We start from the raw sequence: 13,338 nt of genomic DNA, 5'->3' as shown, positions 1-13,338 counted from the left end.
TTGGTTGAAAAATTGATTTTTCGCAATTTTTTAAATCGAAGCAAATTACAATTTAAATTTTGCTTAAAAATTATCAAAATATAATTTGCCGAAATAAAGATTTTCGATTTTTTGAAATAAAAAACATGTTTATTTAATAAAAATCATGTTTCTTAAACCATACTTTGCGCCATCTCGCACTATGGGTCAAAATATGTCTTTTTTAGTCCTCTAAAACATGTCAAATAATTTCGATAATTAGTTTTGTGGATTCAACTTTTTGCTGTAAAAAATAAATTTAAACAAATGGGATGTTTTTCCATCAACCTATTTTTTCTTTAAAAAAATTTAATCATAACCCACAACTTTTCCAAAGACATCCAATCGATGAGAAAATCTCTAATCAAAGTACAGAATTTCATACATTTACAAACCCATTTTGTATGACCAGCCCCACAAAAAAGTATGAAAACTGGTAAAATGACATTTTTCGACATAACGAATGCATGGACAAAGTTTCATTCAAGTCAAAAATATAAAGCCGATTTGCAAAATCCTAGAGAACCACTCACGTTGTTAATGGATGGCCCCCAACCAGCGCTCAATTTTCAAGTGCCGATTTCTCAGAATCTAATGATCCGATTTTCAACGTTAAAAAATACTTGCCCAAAACCCCAAATTTAAAAATTTGAGCAAAGCTGTGGAAATTGGAATTGATTCAGCCCACCTCCAACCAAATCATTAGTGAGGACGGCTAGTTTTAGCCAATCGTTTTATGGTTGCTCTTGTATACTTACTTCACTTTATCAATAAGAAGTAAATATGATATATATAGATGTATTTTTTTATGCAAAGTGATCATATTTTATAAATGATTAACAAAACGTTCCAATTTATTTTTCTAATCAGTTGACTCTGGCCAACAGTTCAAAAACAATTTTTTCATGATTTTACTCCATGTAGCTGATCAAATGCACGTCGCTTTTTGACGTTCCGAGAATAACGCGTCTGGCCTTGAATAGACAAAAAAATAGAGCACACAAAGTAAAGAATAACAAAGACGTTTTGTTTGATTGACCATTCTGTGGCTTGTCCCGAAGTTTGGTTGAATTTGCTGGAGTCTCGAGTTATGATAAAACATGTTTGCAGTAGTCGGGCATGTACGTGTGTCAAACGTGTTCTGACCTGAAATCCCTATAGTCAGTTGTCACACTTACAGCAATTTTCAGGGTTTGCCAGGCATGGATTTTTTTTTATTGAATATCTCAGGATTGAAATCGAATTTAGAGGATCTGTGAAGGTCAAACGGCTAGGCATTGTGAGCTGCACAAAATAGCGTTCTTAACTTTATTCGGCCCAGAATGCACGTGCGACAAGATAGCATGATTACGACGAACTAAAAGCACAAATAAACTATCCTCAATAAAACAATCTCAGGCTTTTCCAAAACAAATCCAGACTCCATATTCCAACAAATTTCTCGTCCACTCCGACAAGCCCATTTATCCTGCCGAGCTTTGGCTATGTGTCTGTGAAGTTTGCACATGTGTTCGAGTATGTGTGTGCACGCGGGCCGCATTTATTCTACGATGTCCTTGCTCGTGAAGCATCTCATCAATCTCAATTTGGTCGCACAAACCCACAGCAGTTACTATTGCTACTCGCTGAGAGTGTATTTGTACTGGCGGCCACAACAAACCTCATTTGCTCGTGCCTGTGCCTGTATGTGTGTCACGTGTCTGTACCCGCGCCCTTGAGGCACACATACACGTGTAACACACGACTGTTCTTTGTTTTTGTCGGCTTCCTTCCCGCGTGATCAGAGAGAGAGAGAGAGTGAAATATGGGTGGCGAGGGGGATTTGTGCGATGTAATCCAATCAAATATTAATCGAAAACAAATAATAATCGATTGAATTTTATTTACTCTGACACTACATCAATCTCACTTTGTTGCGCGCGCGTTCATATTTTGCGGAGAGAATTTTTCTGTTTCCAATTCAGTGTCATCAAACTTTCAGCAAACGAAGTAATTGACGCCGGATGACAACTCAACTTTTGCACTCCCAACATTCGACTGACAGAATTGACTCTTCACCCACGGTTCAAATTTAGCTCGAAAATCCGGCTTCCCAATACCTGGAGGTCCGGAAAAGCCATCCTGACATACTGCTCGACATTAATCTTTCCACGTGTGTGCTCCACCAAAAGAGCCACGTGGCTGATCTCCGAAAAGCGTGTGACAGCTCAGAGTTTAAGTCGAGGTGATTCAGCGAAAACGGCACAGCACACCTTCTTCGCCTCGTCCTCTCTGTAGCAGCTTCCGCTTCCAACCAGATTAAGGTTCCAGCGAGAAAGAGGTAGAGTTCTTCACCCACTTCCTTATGATGAATTGATCGACATAAATTCGTGTGGTGGGTATTAAGCGTAATGTATTACCTGTCAACATGTCATTTAGCGAAAATTTTCACCTCGTTTTTTTTTCTGACGACCGGCGAGCCTTGAACGGGGAATCTCTTTCCAAGAGCAGATATATCACGGCCGCCGGTATCCTTCTTTTTCCAGGGTTGAGAGCATAGAATCCTCTTGGAAGAAGGAAATCAAATAAACAAAAGGTACTTTACCGCAAAAGGAACAACAGAACGGAAACGGAAGAGCAGGTGCTCGACCTTGTATTGGTTAGTTATGATAACAAACACACACACACTCGCAAACACGTAGGAGTTGTTTGTTTTGCCGGTTGAATCCTTTTTGTGGTCGGGTGAAACAGACGTGCGCTCTCGCAGGGAGTTTTTCGACATTCCGGGAAGGACAATTTATCGACCAGACTCTCGGTGGCGATATGGGGATAGATTTTTCAATCTGTAGTGGAATATTGGTGTGGATTTATATTTAGACCACATGAACACAATCTTTTTCACCGACTGTAAAAAATAATATTTAAAGCAATTTCGATTCAACGTCTGAGTAGCTCTCCACGAAATTGGTCTTTTTTTTTATTTTTTTTTTGTATTTTTTAATCCGGCTGATTCTTTTTTGATGCCTTTGGTATGCCCAAAGAAGCAAATTTGCATAATTAGTTTGTCCTTTTATTTTCCATACAAATTTGGCAGCTGTCCTGACACAAATGATATATGAAAATTCAAAAATCTGTATCGTTTGAAGGAATTTTTCGATCGATTTGGCGTCTTCGGCAAAGTTGTAAGTATGGATAAGGGCTACACAATATAGAGAATTTCTCACCTTTTTAAAAATATTTTTTTCAAAAGTGGTCAAACAAAACGGGGCACTCTTTTTTAAAAATAAATAACTGCTACTATTCTCAACAATGTAACCTAAAAATGGATATAACTTGAATAACTATAACTTGCACTTTATCTAAATTTCCCGTACTTCCTTTAGATTGCAAATTTGATTCTACATCGAAAAATGCAGTTAAAAAAATTTGCGACCAACATTTCCATTTTTTGAAAAAATCAGTGTTGATCCAAAAAATCGTAACTCTGTCAAAGATTTTTTGCCCATTCTAGAATTCTTAAAAGTTGTCATTTGATGTCCTCTTAAACATATCTAAAAAAATAAAATAGTTTTTTTTTGCTAGTAAAATTTTAGTGACCAAAAGTAATCAAAAAATCATTCAAAAGATACAGATTTTTGAATTTTCATATATCGTTTTTGGATGGACAGCTACCAAATTTGTATGGAAAATTATATGGACAAACTAATGATGCAAAATGGCTTCTTTGAGCATACCGAAGGCACCAAAAAAGTTTCAGCCGGATTTGAAAATACAAATTTAAATTCGAAATCTCAGAGAATTGCTGATCTAAAAAATCAAAACGTTTTAAGACTACTAGATAAAAAATAGCAAATAAATATTTTATTAAGAAAAAAGGTTCATAAATTTCGTAAAACTACATCAAAATAAATAAAATTGTTCAAAATTTGCAATTCGGTTGTTTCAACACTGCACTTTCTCATAAAGTTTTCACCTAACTACTCATATTAGATAATAAGCAAAACTTTGTTTAGAGGAAATCATTTTAGTTTCATTTGGTCGATTGTCACCCCAGTTTGGATGGGGCTTCGATCAAAATTGAAATTGTTAACCTTCCAACTTCAATCATTCCGTCCAACTATAAGACAGTAAATAGTTTATATTTTTTAAAGTGTTTTTTAATATCTTAATATCCTAATTCTAACATGAGCAGTTCTCTAGGATTTCGGTCATTCGATTTTTTTGTATTTTTTAATCCGACTGAAACTTTTTTGGTGCCTTCGGTATGCCCAAAGAAGCCATTTTGCATCATTAGTTTGTCCATATAATTTTCCATACAAATTCGGCAGCTGTCCATACAAAAATGATGTATGAAAATTCAAAAATCTGTATCTTTTGAAGGAATTTTTGATCGATTTGGTGTCTTCGGCAAAGTTGTAGGTATGGATACGGACTACACTGGAAAAAATAATACACGGTAAAAAAATTTGGTGATTTTTATTTAACTTTTATCACTAAAACTTGATTTACAAAAAAACACTATTTTTAATTTTTTTATTTTTGATATGTTTTAGAAGGCATAAAATGCCAACTTTTCAGAAATTTCAGGTTGTGCAAAAATCACTGACCGAGTTATGAATTTTAATCAATACTGATTTTTCAAAAATCGAAATTTTGGTCGTAAAATTTTCAACTTCATTTTTCGATGTAAAATCAAATTTGCAATCAAAAGTACTTTACTGAAATTTTGATAAAGTGCACCGTTTTCAAGTTATAGCCATATTTAAGTGACTTTTTGAAAATAGTCGCAGTTTTCATTTTTAAATTAGTGCACATGTTTGCCCAGTTTTGAAAAAATATTTTGAAAAGCTGAGAAAATTCTCTATATTTTGCTTATTTGGACTTTGTTGATACGACCTTTAGTTGCTGAGATATTGCAATGCAAAGGTTTAAAAACAGGAAAATTGATGTTTTCTAAGTTTCACCCAAACAACCCACCATTTTCTATCGTCAATATCTCAGCAACTAATGGTCCGATTTTCAATGTTAATATATGAAACATTTGTGAAATTTTCCGATCTCTTCGAAAAAATATTTTTGGAATTTTCAAATCAAGACTAACATTTCACAAAGGCCAAACATTCAATATTACGCCCTTTTAAAATGTTTGTCTTGATTTGAAAATTCCAAAAATATTTTTTCGAAAAATCGGAAAATTTCACAATTGTTTCATATATTAACATTGAAAATCGGACCATTAGTTGCTGAGATATTGACGATAGAAAATGGTGGGTTGTTTGGGTGAAACTTAGAAAACATCAATTTTCCTGTTTTTAAACCTTTGCATTGCAATATCTCAGCAACTAAAGGTCGTATCAACATAGTCCGAATAAGCAAAATATAGAGAATTTTCTCAGCTTTTCAAAAATATTTTTTTCAAAACTGGGCAAACATGTGCACTAATTTAAAAAAATGAAAAACTGCGACTATTTTCAAAAAGTCACTTAAATATGGCTATAACTTGAAAACGGTGCACTTTATCAAAATTTTAGTAAAGTACTTTTTGATTGCAAATTTGATTTTACATCGAAAATGAAGTTGAAAAATTTTACGACCAAAATTTCGATTTTTGAAAAATCAGTATTGATTAAAAATTCATAACTCGGTCAGTGATTTTTGCACAACCTGAAATTTCTGAAAAGTTGGCATTTTATGTCTTCTAAAACATATCAAAAAATAAAAAATTAAAAATAGTGTTTTTGTAAATCAAGTTTTAGTGATAAAAGTTAAATAAAAAACACCAAATTTTTTTACCGTGTATTATTTTTCCAGTGTAGTCCGTATCCATACCTACAACTTTGCCGAAGACACCAAATCGATCAAAAATTCCTTCAAAAGATACAGATTTTTGAATTTTCATACATCATTTTTGTATGGACAGCTGCCGAATTTGTATGGAAAATTATATGGACAAACTAATGATGCAAAATGGCTTCTTTGGGCATACCGAAGGCACCAAAAAAGTTTCAGCCGGATTAAAAAATACAAAAATTAAAATTGAAGAAAAAAGACCGATTTCGTAGAGAATTGCTCACATGGATAAATCTTTATAGATATTTCCAAAATTCATCTTTTTTCAAAAATGGGTTAAATATTTAATAATAGAAAAGACACTTATTTATCAAAATAAAAAATTTTGCGCATTTTTTTAATTATTTCTGGGTCCATATAAATTGCAAATTAGATTTTTATTTTAATTTTTATTAGCTATATTTTCAATGCTGCATAAAAATTCATTATCAATTTAAATTCTATAAAAATATATTGATTATTTTATTCCTTGTTCCGAACGCCAGAGTTGTGGTAAGGTGTTTAAAACCCCTTTTTTACTCTAAAGTAGATGACTACGATTACTGAAACAAAATAAACGATTTGTTGGAATTATTTAGATTTAGTATTGAGACAGAGAGGTTATTTAGAAAATAAGTAGTCTGCATAATTTTAAACAATTTAAGAAAAAAACCTAAATCCTTGAACTGAATTAAAGCTTAAATTAATAAACTTTGTATCTTACTAATACAAAAAAAAAACTAATTGAGAATTTGAAATGATTGAAGCCTTTCACCCATTCACGGGGTCTTTTTGAGGGGGTTGTATTTTTTTTATAAATAGAACGAAAACTATCATATACATATGAAAGTATGGAACATCCCCGTTCATTTGCAGGGTGAACGAAAATCTTTTGTTGGAAAAATAAAGTTATCCTCGTTTAAAGTTTTTGAACTTTTTTTCCTATGGGACGAAATTTCGCCTATTTCAATTTATTATTGCTATAAGCCCACATGGACATGATTTTTAGTTCATATCATTTAATTTCTTATGGAAGTGATGCAGGGAACTTTTTCCCTGAAGCACGCAAAGTTATTGAAAATAAGGAAAAAATGTGTGAAGGTTTTTTTTTAATTTGGGACATTTTCGGACAAAATTGCACACCCTCTTTCCCAATACCGCAATGTTTTTAATGTTCAGATCATTATTATGATGATTTTTTTTTTTTTTTTTTTGAGAAATGTGTTTTGGCCCATTGAGTATACGAATCACTGAAGAAAAGTTTAATTGGTTGGGTTTATGCTCAACTGTAAGTCTCTTTCATTAATTTTGGATTTTAACCAAATCTACATATTTTTGTGTGTTTTGGTTATAAAATATACCGTTTTCGTTATTTTTCTTCTTTTTTTGTGAGTACAAGGTCATCAAGATATTTTTCTATCTAATTGAGATTTGCAGTTTAAATCCAATCATAAAGTTTCTATTGCTATGCCTTTTGTTAATTTGTATATCCATTTGGACTATATAATTTTTATTGAAACATCAAAGTTGAAGTTGCAAGTATTAGCAATAGCTTAAATTTTGTGTAAAAATCAGTAAAAAGTTGAAACGTATATAAAATTATTTATTAAATCTCAAACAATTGAGCTGGAAATGTGAAAAACAGTCTGGCATCCAAATTTGAAATAATGAAACATAAAAATATTAATTTGTTTTGCCAAAAATAACTACAAATACTTAATCTTTTTCATTGTAATATTATTATGTGACTTCAAAATAAGTACGAGATCCCCTGTGAGTTTTTTAAGACTAATAGAAATGTGAAAATATAATTAAATTGATTTTTTCTGAAAGTGTCCCAAATTTTCAATTGAACATTTATAACTTTATTGGAAAAAATATGATAAAAGATTAAAAAATAAATCAATACGAATCTAATATGATTCTGAGGATAAATGATGCAACGAAGCTAGAATTTGATTTTAAATAAATTTTATTTCTTTATTTGAGTTTTATTAAAAGACCATCGTACTTCAAATTAGAATTTCTTAATAAAAATAAAATGAACAGAATTAATTCTTTTCGTACTTTTATACACTTGTTTAGTGCTAACAATTTTATTTTCATCCAATTTGGTCAAGTCAGTAATAAATGGCAATCGTTCTGAATGGTAAGGAGTCAATAATTTGTTATCGGTCGAATCGAAATATACATATAATAATATACATATAATAATTAACATTTGAAAAACATTTCGGTTCGGTAGAATCGTGATTTTTGTGTAATTTTTCTGGTCTATTTTCAATTAACACAACTCAACATTTTTGAAGTTGATGTTAGTAAACGCTTCAGATCCGTCAAGGTATGATAGATTTGGGATCCCTGAACACGTTTTAATCGACAGATTAAATTTTATTGAACTCCCTGTAAACAGATAAAACAACAATAAATTGTTACTGTAAAATTCATGTATAAATGGTATGGAATCATGATTAGTAATTTGTTACAACAATAATTAAATTTATTTCAACATTTATGTGACGAAAACACTTTTCAACTAAGCCTATTAAAATTTCAAGGAAAACCTCATTCTCAACTTAAAACACCAACTTCCGGTTCACTCCTCACAGCAACCGTCGGCTCATTGTTTATTATCATCATATTATTCAGATTTCAATTTTCCACCGGAAGGACCCAAAACAGAAAAGTTTTCCTCCGGCTTCCGGTTTCCTCCCTTCATGACCTTTCTCCCGAACCAACATGCGATCGATAAGGGAGAGACAAACAAAGCAAAAAAAAAAAAAAGAAAATACTCCACGCATATTATAAAGGGACCAAGTGGCACAAAAAGTATGTTTCGCATTTTAAAAACGAATTTATTACAAACTTTCTTCTTCTCGCTCTGCACTCTTGTACTTGCCAGGAGATGTCCCCAGCGGATGACGTTGGGATGGTGCGCGCTGCACCAGAATCGAGGGACTTGTCAAACCAGACTGGGGCGCCCAAAACTATATTACCTCCCCTCCCCCAAAAAATGGTCAAGACACGAGAATCAGCTTCAAAGCGGAAGGGGGTGAAATGAAAAGTAATGTAATTTTTGTTATAATCTTGAAAAAAGAAGAAGAAAATAAACCGGGAAAACGGCTGAAACTCAAAGGGAGAAAGGACGGTGTTGCCCGCAGGGAGGTGGTGCAGAAAGTTGTGAAACTGTTTGAAAAGTGGAAAAAATGAGAAAACTTTTTTTTGCGCCCACCCCCACCTCGTCTGTCTTGGCCATTTTTATTCATCACGCTTCGCAAACACATGAAACGGGGCGCGTCGTGGTTTTTTTATGCTTTGGAGGTGCTGCGAGGGAAGAAAAGTGGTGGAAGTTGACCAACGGTTATGAAAACAATTAAGGCTGGTCCCGCAGGAAACAGGACCAAAACTGACACTGAAATCGACACTGGTAAAAAGATTATGTATATATATTTTTTTTGGAAGGCTGAAAATGAAATTGAAATCAATTTTAGCAATTAGAGATAAATCTTCTGATAAAAATAAGTAAAAAATTCATTAACATTTTATAAATTGAGACAAATTTAAAAATAAAATATAAATTGATAACTAAATAACAATAAAAGTAGAGCAAAAAATTCCGAGACGAATGTTGAGGCTAATTGGAAGCTAATATTGAAACAAAAATTGGAAAAAGTTCAACAAAAAGTGAAACAAAAATTTGGACTAAAGCTTGGACAAAACTGAGGACAAAGTTTGAGCCAAAAATTGATTTAAAAATAAAAAAAAAGTTAACAAAAAATTAGCTTAACGTTAAGAAGGTAAGAAAGAACGAAAGATCAAGATTCAGGTTAAAATTAAGCAAAATATTTAGAGATAAACCGATTCGAAACGATGAGGATTAAACAAAAATTAGAATTGAGATCATTCCACAGGGGCCATCCATAAACTACGTGAACACTTTTTTTGGGAATCGGTTACCCACCTCCCCCCCCCCCCTCGTGGACAATTGTCCATACAAAAAAAAACTTTTTTGTATGGATCGTAGAAAATCGCCATACACTCCCCCCTCCTCCCCTAATGTGTCCACGTGGTTTATGGATGGTCCCAAAGCATCTGGGCTAAATAAAAACTAAAATTAGACAAAAATTAAAGATTTGTTTTACTAATTTAAGACAGATTTGCAGAAAAAAATTTAGACAAGATGTGATAATTAAATTGAAACATAAATTAAGACAAAAACTGTATCAAAAATTTAGAAAAAGACTCAGATAAAAATAGAAAGAATCAGAAAAAAACATAAATTATGGCAAACATTGAAATAAAAATATGTGTATGTAATAGGTTGACAAAAAAAATCTAAAATAAACCGAACCAAAAATCAGTAAACCATTCGAATGAAACTGAATTGATATGAACATAAAAGTTCAGATAAAGACAAAACTTTAGATGACAACAAAAACAAAAATCATGACTCAGGCCTTTGATAAAAGATGAGTTTGAAGTTTATGTCCCTCGAATCTGATCAAAGTCGTGGGGGTGGGGAGGGTGTTTAAAAAAATGAAATTAAAGGCCATGGCATCAACATTTGAATAAAAAAAGAATTTCAAAATGCATTATATACCTGTCCAGTTGTTTTGCAATCATTAATTTCCAAAATTTCTAAATATAAACGAAAATTTTATAATTGCGAGAAGAAAAGTTTAAATTAAATTTAAAAGAGCCCAAACATACGAAATATGATTATCAACGCAGAAAAAGGCATTTCACATTGCTCTCAGTTGATTATACTTTTATTTTCATTGAAATTTTGATGTTTTTGCAAAACAACATTTGTCCCCAGATTTTTTGGACCATTATTGAAAGGCGACATAAACTTTTAAAAATATTTGCAACGGAATTAATTTGAGGAAAAAAGTCAATAATAGATACAAAAAATGCGACTCAAACCTTAACAAAAACTTACTTAATCCACCTATGTGGTTGATGCCTTCCTCACTTTTTACCTACAATGAGTAATATGAGTGGTTTGAACACATATTTCAGCTATTTTTTTAGGTCCAGAAAAAAAAGTACACAGATATAACTTAAGTTGTCATAACTTGAGACAGGGTTGCCAGATTTTCAATTATGTGGACTCGTTGGAAAGGTCTCTTGATTACCTAACCAACGATGGGTCGGATGATGGTTCCGGACATCGTTTACATACATTTAAGTGAGATCCGGCTTCAAAAAAGTACATAAATATCACTTAAGTGGTCATAACTCAAGACAGGGTTGCCAGATCTTCGATGTTGTGGACTCGTTGGAAAGGTCTCTCGATTATCTAACCAACGATGGGTCGGATGATGGATCCGGACATCGTTTACATGCATTTAAGTGAGATCCGGCTTCAAAAAAGTACATAAATATCACTTAAGTGGTCATAACTCCAGACAGGGTTGCCAGATTTTCAATTATGTGGACTCGTTGGAAAGGTTTCTTGATAACCTAACCAACGATGGGTCGGATGATGGTTCCGGACATCGTTTACATACATTTAAGTGAGATCCGGCTTCAAAAAAGTACATAAATATCACTTAAGTGGTCATAACTCGAGACAGGGTTGCCAGATCTTCAATGTTGTGGACTCGTTGGAAAGGTCTTTCGATTATCTAATCAACGATGAGTCGGATGATGGTTCCGGACATAGTTTACATACATTTAAGTGAGATCCGGCTTCAAAAAAGTACATAAATATCACTTAAGTGGTCATAACTCGAGACAGGGTTGCCAGATCTTCAATGTTGTGGACTCGTTGGAAAGGTCTCTCGATTATCTAACCAACGATTGGTCGGATGATGGTTCCGAACATCGTTTACATACATTTAAGTGAGATCCGGCTTCAAAAAAGTACATAAATATCACTTAAGTGGTCATAACTCGAGACAGGGTTGCCAGATCTTCGATGTTGAGGACTCGTTGGAAAGGTCTCTTGATTACCTAACCAACGATGGGTTGGATGATGGATCCGGACATCGTTTACATGCATTTAAGTGAGATCCGGCTTCAAAAAAGTACATAAATATCACTTAAGTGGTCATAACTCGAGACAGGGTTGCCAGATTTTCAATTATGTGGACTCGTTGGAAAGGTTTCTTGATAATCTAACCAACGATGGGTTGGATGATGGTTCCGGACATCGTTTACATACATTTAAGTGAGATCCGGCTTCAAAAAAGTACATAAATATCACTTAAGTGGTCATAACTCGAGACAGGGTTGCCAGATCTTCGATGTTGAGGACTCGTTGGAAAGGTCTCTTGATTACCTAACCAACGATTGGTCGGATGATGGTTCCGGACATCGTTTACATGCATATAATTGAGATCCGGATATATGTGAAAACACATTTTTATACATAACTTTTGAACTACTTATCGAAACTTCAAACAATTCAATAGCGATGTATGGGACCCTAAACCAAGTCGAATGCAACTGGTTCGATCAAAATCGGTCCAGCCAGTGCTGAGAAAACTTGGCAAGATTTTTGAACACATACATACATACACACACACACACACATACACACACACACACATACACACATACACACAGACATTTGTTCAGTTTTCGATTCTAAGTCGATATGTATATATGAAGGTGGGTCTTCGAGCTTTTAATAAAAAGTTCATTTTTAGAGCAGGATTATAGCCTTACCTCAGTGAGGAAGGCAAAACATAGACAAAATTTTATGAAATTTTGAGATGTTATGATTTTACTTAAATTCAGAATAAAACTTATGAAATTGACAAAAACTAAAACAAAAATTGATTTAGGGTTTAGAAAAGAAAAAATAGCCCTAAATTATGACTGAATCTGAGATAAAAACAGGGAAAAAAGCAAGTTGAGGCTTAAGTTAAACCTGAATCGGAACAATAATTAAGACAGAAAAAGCCTTAATGGCTGAGACTTAAATTGTAACAAAAATAGAGATAAAATTGATTCTTAATCAAAAGTAACCATTAAAGTCGAAATTGAAACTAAAACATTGATAACCAATGTTATAAGCTAAAATTAAAACCAAAATTCAAACTTAAATTGAGAAAACATGTGAGATTTATACTAAAAATGGAATAGAGACAAAAAAGGAAGTGAGGTCTATAGTTAAAAGATGAAATCACGGAGCACCTGAATTTAGATAAAAACCTAGAAAGTCTTAACTTTATAAAAATTTGGCATGAAAAGAAAGAATTGAGATAAAAGTTGTGACAAAAATAAAGAGAAAATCAGAGACAGAATTAAAGAGATTTGAGACAAAAATTTAGATTTGAGTTGAGACAATAATGGAGAAGGATAATAAGACAAACATTATGAAATAATTTGAGACAATAATATAGACAAAAAACGAGTTAAAATTAAGACGAACATCGAGAGTGAAATTGGAATTAAAAAAAATGAGACTGAAATTTAAAAAAAAACAAATGAGACAATCATTGAAACTTTAAAAAGACAAATATTATAAGGAAACATGAGACAAAATCAAGACAAAATTTC

Source organism: Culex quinquefasciatus, chromosome 3 (genome assembly GCF_015732765.1).
Source record: "Culex quinquefasciatus strain JHB chromosome 3, VPISU_Cqui_1.0_pri_paternal, whole genome shotgun sequence".
Taxonomy (NCBI): Eukaryota; Metazoa; Arthropoda; class Insecta; order Diptera; family Culicidae; genus Culex; species Culex quinquefasciatus.
The sequence above is the reverse complement of the archived record's forward strand: the minus strand, read 5'-3'. Positions refer to the sequence as shown.